Genomic DNA, 21,314 nt, shown 5'->3' with positions numbered 1-21,314 from the left:
GGTATATTTTTCTTGATCCATTTATTTTTAAACTGTATGTGCTTCTTAAATTCCCATTCTTGAAAGCATCAAAAAGAATAAAATACTTATGAATAAGTTTAGTCAAGGACAAAAAAAAAAAAACAAACACGCTAAAACATTAATGAAAGAAATTGAAAACACAAGAAATAGAAAGATATTCAGTGTTTAAGAATTGAAGAATTAACATTGTTACAATGGCCACACTGTCCAAAGCTATCTGTAGATTTAATGTACTCCTCATCAAAATTTCAATGTCATGGTTCATACACACACACACACACACACACACACACACACATCTTTGTGGAAACACAAAGGATCTTGGATAGCTGGATCAAACTTGAGAAAGAATAAAGTTGGAGGCATCAACTTCCTATTTTAAACAAAGCTATAGTAATTACAACAGTATAGTCTTAGCAAAATAGACACATGGATCAATGGAACAGAATAGAGACCCCAAAATAAACCCATGGGTATACAGTCAATTTTTAACAAGGTGCCAAAGTGATTACTGGAAAAGGATAGTCTTCAGTAAATGGTATTGGGAAAAACAGATATCCACCTGCAAAAAAATGAAATTGGGCCCCTATCTTACACTGTAATGAAAATCAACTCAAAATGGATTAAGAAGTTAAATGCACAATCTGAATCCATGAAACTCCTAGAAGAAAACATAGGGCTTAAGCTCTTTGCTCTCTGACAATGATCTTGGCAATGTTTTGTTTTGTTTTGTTTTGTTTTGTTTTGTATTTGACATCAAGAGAAAGGAGAAGGAAAGCAAAAAGAAAGAAGTGAGACTACATAAAACTGAAAAGTTTCTGCATAGCCAAGGGAACACATAACAAAATGAAAAAGGCCACCTATAGAGTTGGAGGAAATTTTTGCAAAACATATCTGTTAAGATGCAATATCTATTACACACACACACACACACACACACACACACACAACTCAATAGTAAAAAACCCAATAACCCCTACTCTGTCTCTCCAATCTTGAGGCCAGTGCTGTGCACAATGTCCTCACCTCTCTTACAGATCCAACAAGAATTATTTCTGTCTTTTCAAATTTTTGTTGTTGTTCTTAAGACGCAGTGGTACCTCCTAAGCTTCTTACCTGAGGAGCTGGAAGCCTGTTGTTGAGGTTCTCTATACTGTTTTTCTCTGCTTAAATTCTGTGATTTTGCCAGTGTCTCTTAGCAATCTTCCCTAATTTGAATTCTCATCTTTTCGCCGCATTCACATTAATAATGTCTGTGATTTCCCAGGACTATTTAAAATAGAGTATTTTGTGACATCGATAAATCAGATAGTGCATGAGGAAAATATTCACGGAAGTAGACAGTGGCAGTTAATAGATAAAGAGTACCATTTTGCACGTGTTGCAGCTGAAAAGCTCATTTAAAATCTACATGGCATTTGTTCACATAAATTCCATAGTTTAGAATTTGTATCTATGGTTCAGGCAAGAAATCAAGATTAGATACCTTTAAAAAATTTTATTTATTTGCTTGAGAGAGAGAGAACACGAGTAAGGGAGGGGCAGAGAGAATGAGAGACAGATAGATAATCTCAAATAGGTTCCATGTTGCCAGCGCAGAGCCCAGTGAGGGTCTTGATCCCATGAGCCATGAGATCGAGACCTGAGCCACAACCAAGAGTTGGTCACCTGACTGAACCACTCAGGTGCCCCAAGATTAGACAGCTTCATTATCAAAGCATATACACTCATATGTGTGGAAGGGGAAAAAAAAAGTTACAGAGAGGGAGGGAGCCAAACCATAAGAGTCTCTTGGAAACTGAGAACAAACTGAGGGTTGATGAGGGGTGGGGGAGAGGGGAAAGTGGGTGATGGGCACTGAGGAGGGCACCTGTTGGGATGAGCACTGGGTTTGTATGGAAACAAATTTGACAATAAATTATATTAAAAGTTTTCAAAAAAGCACCATACATGAATAAAATCATAACAGAAGAAATATACAGAATCTGAAAAATCACCAAAACCAAAATAGTAAGATTACTTTGGTCTAAATGGTGAAAGGAGAAAGAGGGTTGTGGAATGTTGTTTAATGATGGAAGGTGTAGGCAACAGTAACAAATGCTGAGGAAACTGGAGACTCTCTTCTGGATTATGCTTCCAGGGAGTTAAGGATGGAACTTGAAGAATTTTTCAATAGAGGGTCTGGCAGTTTGCGACTGTAAGGTGTTATGGATGGGTAAGAAATAGTGACATAGGTTGTAAGTACTTAAACAGTTGCAAAGGAAAGGAGGCACAAGAGACTGTAGTGTGAATTTTAATAAGAAACAGAAAAGTCGGCATTTATCATTTATATGTTGCCCTGAATTTTTAAAATTTATTTTTATGCTGCTTTCCCACTCTCAATGATAAAGTCTTTGGATGCTGAGTGTTTTCACACTACTTTGAACATCACACAAAACTTGCAGTATTGAATGGTCAACAATTTTTTTTTTTTTAAGTGTAAGGATCATTGAGGAATAGAAACAGTTGACGAATGTAGGAATATCTGCAAACACTATAGCCAGGCCAGGTCCTGTTAGATATATAATTCTTTCTAATTGTTTTCCTTGAATCAGTATGCTGCACATGTCATTTCTTTCAGAATTCATACAATTATTCTATTCCCCCATTCCAGAAGTATTTATTGAGCATCTTCTAAGCATTTTGGGACTTTTGCTTTCCATAAAGGAAGGATAGAGAGGAAACAAATTCTCCCAATCGAATAACTTAAAATCTTGGGACATCTGGGTGGTTCAATCGGTTGGACCTCTGACTCTTGATTTTGGCTCAGGTCATGATCCCAGGGTCGTGGGATCGAAACTCCCTCCCCACCCCACTCCCCACCACCCCCATCGGGCTCTGAACTGATAGCACAGAGGCTGCTTGGGGTTCTCTCTCTCCCTCTCCTTTCTCTTCCCCTTCCCCACTCACACTCTCTCTTTTTCTCTCTCTTGCTCTCAAAATAAATAAATAAACTTTAAAAAGAGTTGCCATATGTATAAATTAGTTTATGTCTAGGATTTAGCTATATGGAATCATAATGTAGGTATCAATTTTGTATGGCTTATTTTGCATAGCATAATTATTTTGAGATTGATCCATGTTATTATGTGTATTATTAGTTTAATACTTTTTACTGTTATGCAATAATTATCTGTGTGTTTCTCCAAGGTTTTGGCTGTTCCATAAGCATAACAGCTATGAACATGTGTGCATGGGTCTTTGTGTGGACCTATTTTTCATAGCCTTGTCATACTTGGTAGGATTTGTCTTTTTAATATTGACTTTCCCCTGGGATGTATAAAACTATCTTATTGTGATTTTTAATTTGCATTGCTTAATGACTAATGATTTTGAGTGTGTCTTCATATGCATATTGGTCATTTGTATATCTTCGGTAAAATGTCTATTTGAATCTTTTACTCACTTTTTTATTATATTATTTATCTTCTCGTTAGGTCTAAAAGCTTTTTTTTTAATGCTTATTTTTGAGAGAGAGACAGAGCACAAGTAGGGGAGGGGCAGAGAGAGAGAAAGACACAGAATCTGAAGCAAGCTCCAGGCTCTGAGCTGTCAGTGCAGAGCCTGACATGGGGTTCAAACTCATGAACCACGAGATCATGACCTGAGCCAAAGTTGAAAGCTTACCTGACTGAGTCACTCTGGCGACCCAAATCTAAAAGCTCTTTATATATTCTACCAACATGTCCTTTGTAAATATATCCTCTCAATATGTGATGGGGCAGACAAAGAGTAAGAAAGAGTGCTCTCTCTTCGCATGTATGGTTGTGTATGTGTATGTATTTCCCTTACAAATTCATTTTCTTTTGGCCCATTTTCATGTCCACTTACCTATCTATTCATTCTTGTCATTTGTTTTAATTCACTAATTCTCAGTCTTTGTTAGTCTGAAATGCCATTATATCAACTTCATTCTCAAAGGATACCTTCCCTTGGAATATAATGCTAGATACGCAATTTTACCCAGATGTTGGAGATATTGTTCATTTTCTTTCAATTTCTATATATTTTTTTAATTTGAATTGTGTTTTAGGTGAGTTGCTTGGATATAGATAGATATCCACAAATTACCTATAGATAAGTGTTTAAAAATAGAAAGGAATTAATCCCAAAGTTATTGGATATAAGGTCAACACATAAAAACCAGTTGTATTTCTATACGTACAAGTGTTACGGACTGAATGTGTGTGCCCTCCCATAATTCACTGCGAAAGCCCCGAGTCCACATATGATGTTATTTGGTGTGGGGACTTTGAGAGATAACTTGGTCCAAAGGGTGGTATCTCAAGATGATATGCATCTTCTCTCTCTCTCTCTCTCTCTGCCACATGAGGACACAGAGAAGGCTGCTTTCTGCAAGTCAAGAGGAGGGTTCTCAGAAAGAACCAAGGTGGCCATCACCTTGACCTCTATTTGATAGCTTTCAAAATTGAGAAAGAAATGACTGTTGTTTAAACCACCCAGTTTTAGAGTGTTTTGTTATAGCAGCCTGAGCAGACTGAGACAACAAGCAGCAGTCAGAAAATGAATTTTTAAAAGATTCATTTAAATGAGAAACAACCACCTTATCAAATGCAAGGATGAAAACCTTAAGTGAATACCAAAGACTTAGAATAGAAAATTGTGAAATAATATGGGGAAAAACAAAACAAAACTCAAGATGAGGAATATTTAAGATAATATCGACTCAATTATTCATTCTAATGAAGATGTCTATTTTCTCCCAAAGATCTTTGAATCAAATGAATACAAATGAAGTAAGAATCAAAGATTTTGAAGCTTTCAAGCTCATATTAAAATTTATGTAGCAGTGCACGGGTCCAATATAGCCAACAATTTTTGAAAAACTTGCCCTGCCAAATATCATAACTTGGTGTGTAAATCTACAGTACTTAAGAAAAGCGTTGCTTTGATTCGCATTATGTTTTGGCACAAGGATAAAAATACAAACGATTACAATAAAATAGGAATTCCTAAACAGAACTTGCAAATACAGGCATGCCTCATTTTGCTATGTTTTGTTTTATTGAGCTTTGCACATATTGCATTTTTGGCGCATTGGAGCTTTGTGACAACTCTGTGTTGAGTAAATTTGTCTGCACCATTTTTCCAACCATGTTTGCTCACTTTGTTTCTCTGTAAATTTGGTATTTGTATTGCGAATTTTGGTAATTCTCACAATATTTCAAATTTAATCTATAAACGTGTGCGTTCCAAGTCTTCCACGGGCTGGCTGTTCCCCAGTTTTTTTCCCTCTCCTCACATCTTCCTATTCCCTGAGACACAGCAGCATTGAAATTAGGCCAATTAATAACCCTACAATAGCCTCTTATGTATTCAAGTAAAAGGAGAGTCACAGGTCTCTTACTTTTAATCAAAAGCTAGAAATAACTAAGCCGAGGAAAGGCATGCCAAGAGCCAAGACGGGCTGAAGGTTAGCCCTCTTGCCTGAAACAGAAAACCAAGCTGTGAATGCAAGGAACAGTTCTTGAAGGAAATTGAAAAGGCTACTCCAGTGAACACACGCATGATAAGAAAGCAAAACAGCCTCGCTGGGGATATGGAGGAAATTTTAGTGGTCGGAAAAGAATATCAAACCAGCCTCAACATTCCCTTAAGCCAAAGCCCAATCCAGAATGAGGCCCTGACTCTCTTCAGTTCTCTGAAGGCTGAGAGGTAAGCTGCTGAAGAAAAGTCTGAGGCTAGCAGAGTTTGGCTCATGAAGTTGAAGGACAAAAGCTGAGACAATCGCATACAATGTCAGGGTGAGGGAGCAAGAGCTAATGCGGAAGCTCCAGCAAGTTCTCCGAGGAGACCTAGCTGAGATCATTGATAAGGGTAGCTACACTGAACACCAGATTATCAGTGCATACAAAATCACTTTGTATTGAAACATGCCGGCTAGGACTTTCATAGCTAAAGAGGATAAGTCAATACCTGGCTTCAAACCTTCAAAAAACAAGTTGACTCTCCCCTCGGGGGCTCACGCAGCTGGTGACTTGAAGTTGAAGCCAACGCTCATTGGCCATTCTGAAAATCCTAGCACCCTTAGGTATTTTGCTAAAACCACTTCGCCTGTGCTCTGTAGACGGAAAAGCAAAGCCTGGACAATAGCACATCTGTATGCAACACGGTTTACTTGATATTTTCACCCCATTGTTGAAACCTACTGCTCAGAAGAAAATTCCTTTCAAAATAGGAGTGTTCGTGGACAGTGCACCTGGTCACCACTCTGATGGAATGTGCAGCAAGATTGATGTTATAGTTAGTCCTGCTAACACAATATCCATTGTGCCCCCCCTAGATCAAAGAGTAGTTTCAACTTTCTTCTTGTTTAAGAAATATATTTCATCAGGCTATAGCTACCATAGATAGTGATTTCCCTGATGCATCTGGACAAGGCAATTGAAAGCCTTCTGGAAAGGATTCACCTTCTAGATGTTATCATGAACATCTGTGATTCATGGGATGAGATCAAAATATAAACAGGAATATGAACAGGAATTTGGAAGAAATTGATTCCAAGTCTCATGGATGATGGAGGGATTCAAGATTTTAGTGGAGGAAGTCACTGCAGATGTGGTGGAAACAGCAAGAGAAGCTAGAAGAGACATAAAGCCTCAAGATGTGACTGGATTGTTGCAATCTCATTACAAAACTTTAACAAGTAAGAAGTTGCTTCTTATGGATGAGCAGTGGAAGTGGTTTCTCTCTGTCTCTCCCCCTCTCTTCGGGGTAGGGAGAAAGAGAGAAAAAGAATCTTAAGCAATTTCCATGCCCAGTGTGGAATCTGACGCAGAACTTGATCTCACGAACGTGAGCCAAAATCAAGAGTCACATGCTTAACCTACTGAGCTACTCAGGTGCCCTGAAATTCATTTCTTCAAATGGAACCTACAGCTGGTGAAGGTGCTGTGAAGACAGTTGAAATGACAGCAAAGGATTTAGAATATGGCATAAACGGTTAAAAAAAAAAAAAAAGCAATTGTAGGGTTTGAGAGCATTGCCTCCAATTTTGAAAGTTTTACTGGGGATAGAATGTTATCAAACAGCGTCACCCGCTACAGAGTAATCGTTTGTGAAAGGAAGAATCAGACAATGTGGCAAATGTTATTTTTGTTTTATTTAAAGAAGTCATCACATCTCCACCAACCCACCTTCATCAACCATCACCCTATCAGTCAGCAACCATCAACATTGAGACAAGACCCTCCACCAGCAAAAAAAAAGATCACAACTTGCTGCAAATGCAGATGATTGCTACCACTTCTTAGCAAGGAAGTACTTTTTAATTAATGTATGCACCTTTTTTAGACACAATGTTATCGCACAGTTAATAGACTGTGGTATAGTGTAAATATAATTTTTATGTGCACTAGGCAACCAAAAAGTCTCTTTAACTCATTTTATTGAGATATTGGCTTTATTAAGGTGGTCTGGAAACAATCCTGAAATATCTCAGTTGTATGTCTATATATGGACGCCAAAGTTACAACCCAATGACCGTTGACAATTCTAATGTAAAACATGCAATAAAACAATGAATGGAACAACCAGACAGAAAGTGAATATGGATATACAGGACCTGAACAAATTAGTAACCAATTTTAACTGTCATATATACAGCAACCCCCCTCATAGTTACAGAATGCACATTTTTTAATCATCATGTGTTATATAGTCTTAAGATAAGTTTCAGTAATTTAAAATGATGACAGGTATGAAAGTTATTTCTCTATCATAATCAATTGAAATAGAAATCACCAAAGGAGGGGCACTCAGGTGGCTCAGTGGATTGCAAGTCAGACTCTTGATTTTAGCTCAGGTCATGATCCCAGGGTCATGGGATTGAGCTCTACCTCAGGCTCCACACTAAGCATGGAGACTGCTTGAGATTCTCTCTCTTCCTCAGCCCCTTCCCAGCTCATGCATGCTCTCTCTCACTCAAAATATAAAATAAAATAAAATAAAATAAAGTAAAAATCACCAAAGGAAAGATGTCTGGGAAGTACACTAATATTAGGCAATCAAGCACACTTTTGAATCACCAATGGGTAAAAGAATTAAGAAGGAAATTAAATAGTATTTGAAATAAATGAAAATAAAAATGCAAATATGATATGTCGTGAAAACAGTTCTTAGAAATAAATAGCTTTAAAAGCCGGTATAAGTTAATATGTAAGGTCACAAATCAGTATCCTAACTTTCTATTTCAAGAAAATAGAACAAGAAAAGCTATTAAACCCCAATTAAATAGTGGAAAGGAAATAAAAATTGGAAAAGAAATCAGAGAAATATATATATAATATATAATATTATATATAGAACATATTACATATAGAACACATATATAGAACATATATAGAGAGCATATAATATTATATATAGAACATATAATATTTAGAATATAAAAATGAAAAAATTTCAATAAAACATCACTTGTTGGAAAGATAAACAAAATTTGCAAACGTCTAGCTATGCTGACCAAGAGAAAGGAAAAGGGAAGGCATAAATTTAAAAAAATCAGGAGTTAAAAACAGAATATCACAACTGACACTACAAAAATTAAAAGAATTGTAAATTATCCTGAATAATCTCATGCCAACCAATTAAACATTTAGAATAAAATGAATATGGGGCGCCTGGGTGGCTCAGTTGGTTAAGCGTCCGACTTCAGCTCAGGTCATGATCTCATGGTCCGTGAGTTCGAGCCCTGCGTTGGGCTCTGTGCTGACAGCTCAGAGCCTGGAGCCCATTTCGGATTCTGTGTCTCCCTCTCTCTCTGACCCTCCCCCATTCATGCTCTGTCTCTCTCTGTCTCAAAAATAAATAAATATTAAAAAAAAATTTAGAATAAAATGAATAAATTACAATGATGACACAAGTTATCAAAATTGACTCACAAACAAAGGATAAAGATTTACCATATCAAGTAAAGATATTTCAATAACAGTTAAGATTTTTCTCACAACAAAAGCCCAAGTCTAGATGCCTTCACCACTAAATTTTATCAAATGCTTAAAAAACAGGTAATACCAATCTTTTGCAAATTGTGTCAGAAAATAGAGAAGGGAACACCTCCCAACTCATTCAGTAAACATAAACAAAGATTTTACAAGGAAACTACTGACCATTGATTCTAATGAAAATATATACAAAATCCTTAACAAAATATTAGCAAATAAATTCCAGCATTTTTTTAAAAAAGTACATTATCTTTTAGGGGAGCCTGGGTAGCTCAGTCGATTAAACGTCCAACTTCAACTCAGGTCACAATTTCACAGTTGATGAGTTCGAGCCCCGAGCCCTGTGTCGGGCTCTGTGCTGACAGCTCAGAGCCTGGAGCCTGCTTCAGATTCTGGGTCTCCCTCTCTCTCTGCCCCTCCCCTGCTCGTGCTTTGTCTCTATCTCTTTTTCTCTCTCTCACAAAATAAATCGTTAAAAACTTTTTTAAAAAGTACATTAACTTTTAATGTAAATCATTAACAAATGTGATTTATCCTAAGAATGCAGGATTGATTTCACACCTGAAAATAACTTACTCAAAAACACAATAGTAACACAACAAAGGGCAAACACGACTTGATCATCTTTATAGATGTAGAATAGCATTTGACTAAATGAAGCACTCATTCATTAAAAAAAAAAAAAAAAAAAAAGAGGGGGGATTCAGCAAACCAGCAATGGGAGAAAAATTCTCAACCTCCTAAAAAGCAGCTACAAAGACATTAGCCATTGAGAGATTTATATGCTTTCAAAGACCTCTCTCTAAGGTACAAAACATGCCAAATATGTCCATTTTCATTCATCAACAGCAACAACAAAACAAAACAAAACAAAAAGATATCCAGATTGGATAGGAAGTAGGAAAGTTGACTTCACAAATGACATAATTCTGAATCCTAAATGCAGAAAAACTTTAGGAATTCACAACACTCACACACATGCACCACCGTTGGAACTTATAAATGAGTTGTTAGCAAAGTCTCAAAAATAATTATACCATAAAATACAATTGTATATGTATACTACTAATATACAGAAAATAATAGTAAGAAAAATCCATTAAAATAACGTCAAAAAGAACAAAATATGTAAGAATAAAATTGTAAAAAATAGCCCCAGACTTGTACTATAGAGATGAAACACACTGCTCAGAGGAATTAAAGAAATAAATAAGTGCACAGATATTACATACGAATGTGTTAGATTACTCAGTATTTGTTCTCTAAAATTAACAATAGATGACTGTAATCACACACACACACACACACACACACACACACATTCCAACAGTCTTTTTTGGTAGAAATTGACAAACATTCTAAAATGTATTTGAAAATGAAATGGTTTTAGACTAGCCAAGAATTTTGAAAAGAATAAAGTTGGAACCTTAAACTATATAATTCAAAGTGTACTCTAAAACCAATCTATTTAAGTCAATGTGGTACTGGGGCAAGGATAAGCATAGAGATCAATGAGACAGAATTGAGTCCAGAAACAAATCTTCATTGTAATGGTTAATTGAATTTTAACAAAAGTGTGAAGAAAATCCAGTGGAGGAAGGAATAGTGTTTGCACAAACCATCCTGAGATAATTGGAAAGTCGTATAAGAAAGGAAGAAAGAAAGAAAAAAAGAAAGAAAAGAAAAAAAAATGAATATTGACCCTTACCTTACAAAATCAACTCAAATGGAACACAGACCTAGATGTGAAACCTAAATTTTAAGAAACTGTGGAAAAATATAGAAAATCTTGGTGATCTCGAGCCACAAATATTTCCTCAATATAACAATAAAATACAACCAGTAAAATAACAAATTAATAAATCTGACTACATTAAAAAGAACTTTTGTGCTCCAAACATAACATTAATAGAAAAAATTAAAAGAGGAAATTGTGAGAAAATGTTTGTGTATTATATACATGATTACTGAACATATCATGAACACATAAGAAACCCTTACAACTCAATTTTAAGACACACTGAACCATGGGTAAATATTTGAATAGGTATTTCACTAAGGAAGATACATGAATGACTAGCAAACATAAAAATATGCTCAACATCATTAGTTATTAGAAAAATGCAAATTAAAACCATAATAAGATACCATTACACACACACACACTATACAGGATATATTTTATTATTTTATTTTATTATTTTATTTTATTTTATTTTATTTTATTTTATAATGTTTATTTTTGAGAGAGCGAGAAAGAGACAGAGTGTAAGCGGGGAAGAGGGAGAGAGAGGGAGTCACAGAATCCAAAGCAGGCTCCAGGCTCCAGGCTCCAAGCTGCTGGCACAGAGCCCGACGCGGGGCTTGAACTCACGAATTATGAGATCATGACCTGAGCTGAAGCTGGACCCTTAACTGACTGCACCACCCAGGCACCCCTAGGTTAAATTTTAAAAGATAGACAATAATGAGTCTCAGTGAGGATGTAGAAAATGTAAATCTTACACATTGCTGGCGGGAATGTTAAATGAAACAGACATTTTAGCAAACAGTTTAGCAATTTCTTATAAACTTAAATATAAACTTACCATATTACTAAGCCATCCTACTCTAGGAATCTTTCAAAAAGAAATAAAAACGTATATCTACACAAAAACTTGTACATGAATCAAATGTTTGTAGCAGCATTATCCGTAATATCCCCAAATTGGAAATAATTCAAATGTCCATCAATTGGTGAACCGGTAAATAAAAGTAGTCTATTTATAAAATGGAATACTCTTCATCAGCAAAAAGGAAGGAAGTAATGATACCCATTACAATATGGATGAACCTCAGAAGCGTTATGGTAAGTGAAAGAAAACAGATTCCAGAGACTATATATTGAGGATATTTTGCCATTTATATAAAATATGAAAAAAAGATTAATTTATAGAGCTAGATTGACTTCTAAACCTATGGCCTGGGCAGGTGTGGAGATTAACTGAAAATAAGCACGAAGGAACCACTGTGATGATGATAATGTTCCCAAACTGGATTTTAGTGATGGTTGCACAGCTCTATAAATTTACTAAAATGTCACTGAATACGTTTCAAATGGGTGCACTTTATGGTATATGATTTATACTTCAAAAATGTTGTTTTTTCTATGTAAAAAATGGCAATTTTGAAATGTCAAGGGTGTACAAAGACCACAAGAAAGAATTGTCACATAAATAACCAAAACAGAACTTCTGCTCAATAGACTTTATTCTGTGTAGAAAGAAATGAAAGTCAATATAAAAAACACCACATAAAACTGTACAAGAGACTTGGACATTTTATAAAAGATGATATCTAATTGTCCAATAACAAACCATACAGACATATCCTATATGTCATTACTGATCAGAAAAATGAAAATTAAGACCACATTACATTTATACCAGAATGGCTAAAGTTTTAGAGTCGAAACAAATAGTGTTGCTTTTGTGATCAAGCATTTAGAACTTTCATGCACTTAGTTGGTGGGAGCGTAAGTTGTTGCATCCACGTTGGAGAAGGCTTGACATCCCTTCTAATGTGGTACATACTTAAGAGATGTGTGCCAAGAGACATCCCCAAAGATTAGCAGAGGGACATAAAAACTGGATACACCTCAGCTTTGCAGTGACATTATAATGGATAAACAAGTCCTTGCATTTATACTATCTCCAGAACTCCAACGATTCATAGGCATCACAGCAAGAAGTCAGTTCATAGAAACGTAATATCGAGCAAAAGAAGATGTGTATAAAATACGTATTGTATGATTCTACACTGAAAGTTTAACAGTTCAGGAAACCACCCTCAAGGCTCAGGATTACAAGTTTATGTGCTAAAATTATAAAGACGTACAAGTGGGTGATGAATAAAACTCAGAATAGTTGAGGGGTAGAAAGGCTATTCATTGTCAAAAGGATGAGAGGGCTTCAGACAAGTGAAAGTGTTTTAATCTTGGAAGGGGCGGTTACATTGGTGTTAGCTTTGTGTGAAATCATTCAGCTGTACATTGATTTTGTGCCCTTTTTGTGCCCTTTGTCTATATATGTGGTATTTCATGATGTTAAAAAAGATAAAACAACAATTTGGGATAGTCTAAAACTCACAGTGAAGTAGATATCTTTTGTAGAAAATAAATGATTTATTTTAGAAGAGGATATAATTATTCGTGGCCAGAGTGTCACCTGAACACTTTCTAGAAAACTGTAATCACCATCAAACCCATAAATTGTTAATCCAGCTTTCAGAGTTTTCCTAGTTGCAACATTTCTTTCGGGAAAAGTGGGTTATGAAAAAGAACAACAAATCTGCCCGGACAATCATCCCTATGATGCATTAATTTATGCTTTAAATTTTTCAAATGTTGTCATGTTCCTATTGGCAGAGGGATGGGGAATTTATATGGGGAGACAAAATTGCTCTGTTGCTAATATTTATCACGGTTTATTTTAAGTAATTCATGTCATGATGTTACCAATCAATACCTGCTAATCAGCGAAATAAGTTGGAATTTATCTTATCATTTTTTCATGCTTTAGGGAGCAACCCTCCGTCTTACAGGTTTAAAAATGAGATTTTGTCCCCAGGTCTTTCTCCATCTCTGGACAAGGCTGGTATCCCCAATAAATATGAATTACTCACTCTAACAGAACGCTGTTCTCATTCTTCAGATAATCTACCAATATTTGGAGTTATTCATGCATATTCACGTTTATTTTATATCTCTCTTCCCCACAAAACTGGAAGCTCCAATAAAGACTATGTATGCATAGGTCACCCCTGCACTAGGCCCAGTGACTGCACTCAAGTGCCTGAGAATGTATGTTGAGTTAGTAATTTAATCTCAGTAAACTTTCTCCAACCATGCTTGGATAAAAATAGCCACAGTAAAATAGATAATCATTGGAAGTTTGTCTATTTGGCATTGACATTGAAAACAAAGAACTACCCTCCAACAGTCTTATGTTGCTTGAGATCTTACAAAACATTTTTCTCTCAGTTTGTGTAGAGTGTGACCTTTACTAGGGAGGTTGCTAAACCAACGGTGTGTAGTCGATATGAATGTGAGCAGATGGAAATTCATTCAGCCATTTTTAACAGCTCACATCTCAGTAGTGTAACCAGTTAGCTATGTTTTATTGGTCCACATAAAACCCTGGTTTGTTTTGAAGATGAAACACATGAAAAAGGAAAAGAGAGAGACACATTTTATCATCACCATATCCACATTTCCTAGGTGGAAATATAGACTGTGAGTCAAAAATCATTAATTGTACACCAGCAGAATAACTAACCATACTGACTCGCAGACACTTCTGAATCACAAAAACTCATGTCAAAATAAAATAAATAGAAGTCTTCTCAAATTTTCTCAAACATTTATAGAGAGACTACAATATCACCAGTGAAAAGAAACTGGTGTGTAGAGTTCTAGAAAAAGCATCCGAATGATTTTCCTAACAATGTAACCACAGGTAACTGATTGGTAACCAATTAAAATGGATAATTTCGAGACACAATTAAATATTTCTCATAACAACTCAACAACAACAAATCCAGTTAAAAAGTTGGCCAAAGGACTCAAATAGACATTTCTCCAAAGAAGAGATACATATGGCCAAAAAGCATATGAAAAGACACTCGACGTTACTAATCATTAGGGAAATGTAAATCAAAACCACAATGAAGTACCACTTTACTTCCACTGAGATAAATACGATCAAACAAACAAACGAATGGAAAATATCAGATGTTGGCAAGGATATGGAAAAATTGGAACCATTGTCCTTTGCTGGTGACAATGCAAAAATGGGGCAGCCGCCTTGGAAAACACTATGACGTTCCCTCAAAAATTAAACACAACTACAATATGATCCGATATATACATTTCTGACTACATACCCTAAAGAATTGAAAGCAGGAACTTGAACAGGTATTTGTATACCAATGTTCATAGCATCATTATTCAAAATAGCCAAAAGATGGAAACAATAAATGACCATCAAAAGATCAATAGATAAACAAAATATGGTTTGTGTGTGTGTATACATACATACATACATACGTTGGAATATTATTTAGCCTCAGTGAAATAAGCCAAACACAAAACAGCAAATACTTAATTCCACTTATTTGAGCTACCTAGTAGTTAAATTCATAGACAGGAAATAGAATATCGTTACTAGTTTCTGGGGAGAGTGTTATTGGTGAATCATTATTTGACGTGTGCAGAGTTTTAGAAACATATGGAAATGGAAGGTGGTAATGGTTGCACCACAATGTGAATGCATTTAGTGCCAATGAACCACACACCTAATAATGGATAAAAAGGTAAATTTTGTGGATGTTTTTCCACATTAAAACTTCTGATAAGTATGTCTTTTGACCACATCTTGCAGGCAATGTGGGCTCATTATGGCATTCCAACTTGGGCTTTTTACATTTCTTATTTCTGAACACCACATACCCATATTGATTTATTTCTTATGCTTGGATTAACATTCCTTAATTTGCTTCTTTCCAGGTACATGCATACCTTCTATTTGTGAATTTCCTTGAATTCAGTTATGGACAAGTTACTCACACTGACCACTGGAAAGTGACTGTTGCCTTCAGGAGAAGTATTTGATTTCCAGTGTTTGACTCTCCAGTGCTATCCCTGTGCTATAGCCAATGTGGCAGCCATCACATGGAGAACAGGTGCTCTGCACATCACTGAAAACTTACAGTGAGTCCACATTCAAGAAATAAACTTGTATAGGTTTAAGTACTTTCCAAAATATACGGCAGATTTGAACACATATCATGTCTACAAAAAGTAAAACATTTGATAGTATCATTTGTGGACAAAACTGGTAGGAAACGAATGACTTCTCTTATAGTCTGTTGGTGGCACTACAAATAAATAGATGCATACATGTTGGAGAATCAACTTGTATTGTGAAATTTACCATGTATATATGTCATCAGTGACTGACTCCATGTCTCCATATAGAATATGGAGAATCAATCCCAGGTGGGCATAAAGATGGACATACAGGGTTCACCACAGCCTTGTTTTAACGTTGCCATATTGGAAATACATGTCTATCAGTGGGACAATTACAGAAAAAATCAATTTACATATAATGTATAACCTTATGCTGCAATTCAAGAAGTGTAAAATATCCTTTTGCGTGAAACTATGAGCGTAAGACATCGTGTTGATGAGTGTCATAATAATTTGAACTCAATGATACGATTTATGTAAAGCAAGTTCAGATTCTAATACTTAACAAGGATATATACGTCAACTCTTTGGAATGGGTCTACAGAGCTTCCTACCAAGTGCTAATGTCAGGGAAGGGCAGAGAAGTTAGAAGCGCTACAAAGAAAACCTTGGCTTTTCAATAACATTGAAAATTTCAATAACATTGGGTTTATGATGACAGGGACTGATTCACATAGTTCTTATGTATGCACAGAGTCATACTTGTGAGTTTCCTTTTTTGGTAATGGAAGATTAAGTAATTCAAATCAACAACACCTTCAGGAAAAAGCTTAAAAGATGAAAACAAAAAAAAAATAATAACTGCTCTTGAAATCCTCAGAGAACTAAACGGAAGTGAAAAATCACAGTTGAGATCCAGGAAAGATGGCGCGCCTCGGTGGCTGCATTGATTAAGCATCTGATTCTTGATTTTGGCTCAGGTCATGACCTCACTGTTCATGAGATAGAGCCCCACATCTGTTGTTAGCGCAGAGCCTGCTTGGGATTCTCTCCCTCCCTCTCTCTGCCCCTCCCCTGTTCACACTCTCTCTCAAAACAAATCAATAAACATTTTTTAAAAGCCCAGGAAACAAAACTACTTAGGTGATCTGGACATTTGGAATCATGTGTCCCACGATAAAATCATTCCTGGTCTTTACGTTTTTTGCTGTGAACATTCGTGTACAATATTTGCCATCCAGTCGGAATAGGCCAGGCACAGGAGGAGTAAGAACTTATAACTGAATAATAGCAAAAACTGAACCAAAACAAAACAAAACAAAAAAACTAGATAATAGACATAGAGCCACAAAAATCCAGATACTGAAGCTTCTAGATCCAGGTTTTTAAATAACTAAGCTTGAAATGTGAAAGAAAATTAAAGAAAAAAAAAAAACTTAGAATTTTAGAAGAGAGAGTACTGGGGAAAAAAATCAAAAATAGGAAGTTAAAAGAACAAGTTAAGTAATCAAATGGCAGGGTTCAACAGCTTATTAGACACATACGTAAAGAAAATAGTACACTATCAATGAGTGCAAAGAAGAAAAATATATTAAATATGAGAATAGAAATGAAGAATAGAGGTAATGCTTTACATGAAATATGAGAGAAATACAAGATGTGAAATGTAAAATAGAAAATTAAAAACAGAGTTGATACAAGGAAAACATTTGTGGTAGAATCTCAGCAAGAAAAGAGAGAGGACTGCAGAGATGATATTTGATAATATAGTAGCTGAGGATTTCCCCAAATTTGTGAAAGACATCAGGTCAAGATAAAAGTCCCACTATGAAGCAAATAAAGAATGAACCAAAAAACCCACATCTGACATCATTATAATCATCATCATCATCATCATCATCATAGAGTTAAAACCCAAATATCACGGGAAAACTCTTAACAGCATTCAGAGGTAGAAGACAGACTACCGTCAAAGGACAGCCAACTTGCTCAGAGCCTGGAGCCTGCTTCGGATCCTGCGTCTCCCTCTCTCTCTGCCCCTCCCCTGCTCACTCTCTGTCTCACTCTGTCTCTTTCAAAAAATAAATAAACTTTAAAAAAATTAAAAAAAAACAGAAGACAGCTAACTTATGGCAAAAAACAAACACAACCAGACCAAAACAAAACAAACCCCCAAAAACAAACAACAACAACAACAACCCCAAAACCAAAAAACAGAAGCAGAAGACAGTGGTATGCCATCAACAGATGTGAATGGAAATTCTTGCAAACCTGGTATTCTATATCAGGTACAAATGTATTTGAAAAATTAGGTGGAGAAAAATTTTAAAAGTTAAAAACATTTTGTAATCTGAAAGGAATAAAAATACTGCTAAGTTATGACCGGAAATAGTGTGGTAAGGGAGTATTTAATGGTTTACTTTAGCAGAAGAAAGATAACCTGTTTTAAAACCAAACAGTCGAGAGCTCTAGGTGAGTTCATGTGTAAAAAAACAGTCCAGGATGATTGTAAAAGATAAAATTTAAAACAACAGGGCTTCTAAGAGGTAGTAAAAACAAAAAACTTCTTTGTCATTCAGGGTAAGAAAGATATTTTAACATAAAGGTGTTAGTTATTCATGAAAATTGATTAAAATAAACTACATTGAAGTTAACAACTTTCATCTGACTAAAGATACCAGCATGAAAAGCTGCCTTCATAGTGAGAGAATACGTCTGCACCCAATAATGGTAAAAAACTATTTCGAGAATACATAATTCCCATCAATCAGACTTTTTAAAAAAGACAATGCAAAAGAAACATGATATGACACAAGCAAGCACTTCACAAAAAGGAGATGTGCTGCAGGCAGCTAGCAAGATTGCTTCCATGATTCCTGCCTCCTGGTGTTCACACCTGGTGTGATCCCTTCTTCTTGAGTGACGGCTAAACCAAAGCATTTGTTCTGACTAAGAGAACACAGCAAAAGTGATGAGAAATCATTTCCAAGGCCAGGTTATAAAGGGACTATAGCTTCCATCATGGCTACTGATTCTCCCACTTTCCATTCTCTCTGAGGGAAGCCAACAGCCATGTGTTGCCAACTCAACTGCCCTAAAGAGAGGCACACCTGGTGACCATGAGGCTTGCCAATAGCAGCATAAATAAGCTCAGAATTGGATCTGGGCCCAGATGGGCCTTTGGAAAACTATAACCCAGTGAACACATTGATTGTGGCCTCTGAGAGATCCAACAGACATATTGGCTAAGCTGCCTCCAGATTGCTGACCCAAAGAAACTGTGAGAAGATAGATATTTGTCATTTTATTTTGGTTTTTTTAAACTTTTTTTTTTTTAATTAACGTTTATTTATTTTTGAGACAGAGAGAGACAGAGCACGGGGGAGGGGCAGAGAGAGAGGGAGACACAGAATCGGAAGCAGGCTCCAGGCTCTGAGCCGTCAGCCCAGAGCCCGACGTGGGGCTTGAACTCACGGACCATGAGATCGTGACCTGAGCCGAAGTCGGCTGCTTAACCAACTGAGCCACCCAGGCGCCCCAATATTTGTCATTTTAAACCATTAAACTTTGGGTCATGTCTTATGTACCAAGAGATAATTCATACATATTCAAGTATCCAATAACTCTTTGAAAAGCAGCTAAGCATCATTGTTTATCAGGAATAACCAAAGTATGGTACCATTACACATCCATCAGAAGACCTAAAATTAGCCATAAACCTTCGGATACTATGACCTATGGATAGAGGTTGGGAGCAACAGACATGATCACGCATGGCTGGCTGGAGTGTAAATTTATCTGATTGCTTTGGAAACCAGATTGAATATCTGCATTCTCTGTATTCCAGCAATTCCACCCTAGTTACATACCACGAAGGAAAGAAATGAGCATGAGCAGAAAGATATATCCATTATTGCCTATGTCAGTGTTGTCTTTATTCATAGTATTAAAAAGCCAGAAACGCTAACTACAGAGGAAGGTTAAAAAGAAAAAATACATTATGGTTATATAAGTCCAATAAAATACAATAAACCACCAATAAGAAGATATAGTTATATGCAAGGGCACAGATTAAACTGGTGGAAATAATTCACAGGAAAAATAAATGATTCATGCCAAAGCTGTTTGATAGGATAAAGTTTCAAAAGCAGGCAAATTTGTACCATATTCCTTAAAATCAGCATAATGGAGGGGCACCCAGCTGGCTCAGTCAGTCAAGCGTCCGACTCTTGATTTCAGCTCAGGTCTTGATCGCAGGGTCATGAGTTCAGGCCCCCCCTTTGGGCGACACGTTGCGTGTGGAGCCTACTTAAAAAAATCAACATAATGGTTCCTTTGAAGCTTAGTTAATGAGTGTCAGATGCATACGGGGTCTTTCAAGGCCTTTGAAGTAAGGATTTTCCAATTTCTGTCTGAGCTACACAGTGTCCAACCCCCATCAGTTCCTTAATAGGCACATTTTTGCTCTGTGGAGTTTTATGTATGTAACTTATGCTTCCAATAAATGCATAATAAATAGTACTTAACAAGAGGGAACTTTTTTTTCTCCTGCCTTTCTATTTCAAGGAGAGAAATTTGGTTCACGATGAAGTATATTTCTTTTTTTACTTAAAGTTTATTCATCCATTTTGAGAGAGAGAATGGGGGAGGGGCAGAGAGGGAGCGAGAGAGAGCGAGAGCGAGAGCGAGAGCGAGCGAGAGAGAGAGAGAGAGAGAGAGAATCCCAAGCAGGCTCCCCACAGCCAGTGCAGAGCCCGATGCGGGACTCAATCCTACAACCTGCGAGATCATGACCTGAGCCAAAATCAAGAGTCGGATGTTTAACCTACTGAGCCACCCAGGAGCCCCAAGATGCCACTATTTCTATATATTGGTAAAACCTTTTAAAGTTATAAAATACCTAATTCTATAAGATACAGTAAAACACATAAACTACATATTACATTCATAAGTTACTTGTGGCAATAAAAATTGGTAAATCTCTTTGTGCCAAAAAATGAAATACACTTTTTTTTTTTTTTAACATTTTGATTTATTTTTGAGAGACAGAGAGAGACAGAGCGTGAACGAGGGAGGAGCAGAGAGAGAGGGAGACACAGAATCGGAAGCAGGCTCCAGGCTCTGAGCTGTCAGCACAGAGCCTGACGTGGGACGCAAACTCACAAACCATGAGATCATGACCTGAGCAGAAGTTGGATGCTTAACTGACTGAGCGACCCAGGTGCCCCCAAGTGAAATACATTTTAAGGCTTGTAATAAAGTTCATTTCCCTTCACAAAAATGCAGCTTTGAGAAATTTATCATGAGAAAATGTAAAAGTAAAATAACAGCAAATTTGGAAACAACTAAATTTTAACTAATTAGTAAGTTGTTCAATTAGCTCCTTTCAAAAATGAAGATGCTTATAGAAGACTAAATGAAAGCCTGGAAGACGCTAAGCAAAATGAATGAGTCCAAATTTAAATGCACAGAATTATTGAATTTAGTAAAATAGGAAAGAAAATTGTTGACAGTCAAAACAACAACAAAAAAAACAGTGTTGAAATAGACGAGTGAAT

This window comes from Neofelis nebulosa, chromosome 4 (assembly GCF_028018385.1).
Source record: "Neofelis nebulosa isolate mNeoNeb1 chromosome 4, mNeoNeb1.pri, whole genome shotgun sequence".
Lineage (NCBI taxonomy): Eukaryota > Metazoa > Chordata > Mammalia > Carnivora > Felidae > Neofelis > Neofelis nebulosa.
Note: the sequence above shows the minus strand (reverse complement) of the source record.